The 4316-nt window shown below is 46.1% G+C and overlaps 1 long non-coding RNA gene across 1 annotated transcript; it reads right to left on the reverse strand.

Moving 5' to 3' along the window:
- Positions 1 to 1843: 1843 nt before the first annotated feature.
- On the reverse strand, positions 1844 to 4003 carry LOC123927179. Its single transcript, XR_006815365.1, has 3 exons — positions 3945 to 4003; positions 2892 to 3052; positions 1844 to 2217 (listed from the first exon to the last, which is right to left on the reverse strand). It is a non-coding gene; the product is annotated as an uncharacterized LOC123927179 (long non-coding RNA).
- Between the last annotated feature and the right edge of the window lie 313 nt (positions 4004 to 4316).

Below are 4316 nucleotides of genomic sequence, written 5' to 3' on the forward strand. Positions count from 1 at the left end.
TAGGGTTAGAGTTGATATAAAAAATTGAATTTTTAAGATCATAGCTTTTTTTTAGGAAAATAAGAATGCAAAGATCTAATCAATGATCAATAATAATACTACATCACAGAAGTTCATTGGGGCTGGCTCTCTGTGGCAATAGCATCCAAATGAATGCTATATCCAAATAGCATCCAAATGTGGACAGAATCCACAGTCTGTCTGGTATGTGAAAAGATCTTACTTGTGAGGACAGGCACAATGAGCTTATCTGAAGGGAAAATCTGCAGCAAAAAGTTGAATTTTCCCACATATTAAAATTAATAGAATAATCAGGACAACTAGGACTGATGTGTAGGCACAAGATATTTTAGTCAACCCGAAGAAACCCCAAACCCTTCCGAACTGAAAAAACTCTGATGAGTGACAATTAGAAAGTAAAATACCTTAACCTTTAGATTAACATTTAGATTATCTGGAAACTAAGAACTGGCAGTTCTTAGACTTAGAAAAAGTCTAATATGGATGTTCAAAAGGTAAACAAATGATCTCTAATAGCGAGATTGAATTTGGGGGCAAGAAGAGGTCAAAATTAGATGGGAAAGATCTACTAGGCATTTCTCCTTTGTGTCTGGCAGCAACACCCATGTGAGAGGAGTTGAAGGGAATCACAGTGGGTGGGGGGACAGATTATGGTTTCATAAACAGTGAATAAGCTGTTTAAGAAGACAGGGAGGTCTCTATATTTTAGAAAGATTTCCGAGGGAAGAAGGGTAGAATTTTAACATTTGGATTCATAACACAATTTAACTAATGTTAAATTGAAAACATTGTACTAAACAACATTCCTTAATAGCTTAATAGTGCTCATGGAGATATTAATGAAGAAATGAATGAATGAGTTTATTTATTCCACAAATAAGAGTCTCATGCTCTACCAACTGAGCTAGCCGGGCGCCTATTTATTCCACAAATAGTGATGGACTGCTGACCCTGACTCTGTGCTGGGTATAAATCCAACAATAATGAATGGTAGAATTGCTTGATAAGCATTTAACATCAATGATGGCAGGAGTTGCAGTTTTCACATGGCCCTTGAAACACCAATTTTCAGCAAAATAGAAAAGAATGGAAAGTAGAAAACTATGGTCATCACAGTTTAATGGTGTGAATTGTTCAGTAAATATGTGTTGGCTTGAATTTATGTAAATAGGATACAAAAACAAACAAACAAACAAATCTGAAATTCTCCTGCAGACAACGTCAAGAATTGATAGGTGTTTCTCTTATTATTTGGGACATTTTGGTCTCTCATTTCCCTCACTTGGTTTTGGTTTCTTGGGCTCTGTCTTCCTGAACATGTGAATTTAATTTTCTGTCATCAGGAAAACATGATCCTTTCTGGTATGTGATGTATGGAGGGAATTATAAAGCTCTAAAGCCCTGCACTCTTCCCTGGTTAGAATCTTGAAACACATACCCAGTTCAGATCAGGTTCCCACTTTGTTACTGAGAAAGGGTCTTAGCCACCTGGGGCTCTCACATTCTCTTCTTTTTAAAAAAATGCCCACCCAGGGGGGCCTGGGTGACTCAGTCCGTTAAGCACGTGTCTTCAGCTCAAGTCCTGATCGCAGGGTCCTTGGATGATAATCGGCCTAGAGACAAGATGGGGCTCCCTGCTCAGCAGGGAGACTGCTTCTCCTTCTCTGTCTGCCCTACCCCTCTCCTTCTACCCATCCCCTCCCCCTGCTCTCACTCTCTCTTTCAAACAAATAAGCTAAAAATAAAAACAAAAGCAAACAAACAAAAACCCAACTCTGTCCTAAATCATCAAAGGTACACGCTATGTTTTCTACTGGAAACACCCACCTAGGACATCACAAAGCATTCTTTTGAGTATCATTATGGATTCCTGATTGTTTGTTTATTCAAAGTCTTATAATCAATATCAGTCACTCTGGGTTGTCTCCAGCATCTGGTGGTATTCATTTTCCAGGGCTGCTACAACAAAGTACCACAAACGAGGTGGCTTAAAATCACATTTATTTTATGATTTCTTAAGTTCAGAAGTCTAAAATCAAGGTGTTGGTGCTCCCTCTGGACAACCCCCTGACAGAATCCTTCCTTGTTTCTTCTAGCTTCTGGTGTCCCCAGGGATCACTTGGCTTATGGCTACATGACTCCAATCTCTGCCTCCATTTTTACATGGCCTTCTCTGTGTCTTCTCCTCTTCTGTCTCTTATAAATAGAACACAGTTATTAGATTTAGGGACCACCCAGATCATCGAAGATCTTTTTCTAAGAAATAGTCACAATCCCATGTTCCTTGGATTCGGATATGAACATTTCCATCATCCAGGCGTGCAAACACATTTCTTCTAGTTGTTAGAGCCTATTTTTAGAGCTATCAAAATAGCATAGACAGAACTAGCTCTTATCCCATTTTCTGTAATAAACTTTTAGCGAGTTCTTCTGGAGGTCTAATATTATGCTAATTATGAGAATACAAAGCTATGTCACATCTCTTGGGTTTCTCCCCAAGTTACAGGTTCCCTTGAATGAGAAAAATGGTGCTCCAAGTGGATGGAAAGCCCATGATTTAAAGAGCCAGCTTAAATACTCGCTCAAATTTCCACATTTGGAGCGTCAGAGGATCGAGAGGCCAGTAAATAATCCTACAGATCTCTTGTAAGAAATCTCCAGGCCATTTTCCATCGCAATGTTTTGCTCCAGGTTTCAGGCACCTAATCTGAAAAAGCATACCAGCCTGAGAGTCAGGTCCCTCAGGTTCTATTTCTGGTTCTGCTACTGGATTGCTGTGGGACCTTGCACAACAAAGCGAAGGTGGGTGCACTTCCTACAAAGCAAGAGACAAGAGCCTGAGGAGCCCTCTGAGCAAGGCTACCTCATACCCCAGTGAAGCTGGATCCCAGGAACCAAGTGTACCCGCTGGACTCCTCACGCAGAGTCTAGGGATGCTCTTTCTGCTGCCAAAGCCATTGATGTTCATGTGAAGCTGGAGCTCTGATTTTAGTTTGGTCAAAGGGACTCGGATTCCCTCCTTTGTGTGAATCTAGAAGTCAAAAGGAAAAATAGTTTGCATTTTAAAGTCTTGACTTTTTCTTACTGAGATGTTCTTGTGGTTCATGTTGCACTAGAGGAAAATGGGCTGGTGGCCCAGAGCAAGGAGTGAAGGGTTGGGAGCTCTGGGCCTCTTCCTGGAGGGGGCAGGCGGGTGCTGTCCAGCAGCTTGGGGACTCTGGAAAGGTATGTCCTCGCGCCTCGCCTCCTGAAGAACTACATTTCCCGAGAGGCCTTGCCGCCTACAGCCGGAGCAAGAAGGAGCTCAGAGCCAGCCCGCGAACTAGCGCCCTCCGTTGGCCTGTCCAAGTGGGCTGCGCTGGCGCGGCATACGAAGAGCTGACTCGCATCTCCCGCAGTGCGGCGGCGATTCCGCGTGGACACCGCGTTTTTGCGCCAACTTTCGCAGTACCCGCCCCGCCCTCGCGGCGGCGGCGGCGGCGGCGGAGGCGCAGGCAACGGCCGCGGCCGCCGGCGGTTGGCTAGGGGTCCGCGCGACAGGGGACCCGGATCCTATGCAGTTATTCGCAGGGCGCAGGCGCCCCTGCCCCGCCAGCGGGCGGTTTCCCGCGGTGGGGGTATGTTCTCCCGAAGGAGCAACGGAGACGTGAAGAAGTCCACCCAGAAGGTGCTGGACCCCAAGAAGGACGTGCTGACACGCCTGAAGCACCTGCGGGCGCTGCTGGGTGAGGACCGCCCTGGGACCCCGGGTTCGTGGGTTTCTGCCCTTACGTGGGCCGGGGAAGGGTCGGGGCTGGGACGCCGACGGCATGCGGGGGTTGTGGGGGTGCTGTGAGACCTTCCTTTCCGGGGCCCAGCATTGTTCCCGACAGCGGGCAGTCTGGCCCTCGGACTCTGTCCTGTCGCCCAGAGCGTAAACTCACCCCGGATTTGAGCCCGGTCACCTCAAGGCCTGCGGAGCCGCCACTTTCCCCTCCCTGGCAGTCAGGTGCTGCACAGACACAGGCGCGCGCACACGCACACACACACGCGCGCACACACACACACACACACACACACACACACACACACACACACACACTGGTTCCCAAGTGAGGTTATTTACAATCTCAGATTCCTTGAGGTTTACACTATCTCGTTCAGTTTGGAATGAATGTAAATTCATTACTTACTGTTACGAGAGATTAGTTTTCAAGAGTTGTGAAAGTGAAGTGTGGTGTCCTTGGTAAACTGACCTGTCTCCTCCCTGTAAGTAAAATCTCATGCTCACACAGGTTGCATTGTGCAGAGTTCTT

The sequence above is a fragment of the Meles meles genome, chromosome 16 (genome assembly GCF_922984935.1).
Source record: "Meles meles chromosome 16, mMelMel3.1 paternal haplotype, whole genome shotgun sequence".
Classification (NCBI taxonomy): Eukaryota; Metazoa; Chordata; class Mammalia; order Carnivora; family Mustelidae; genus Meles; species Meles meles.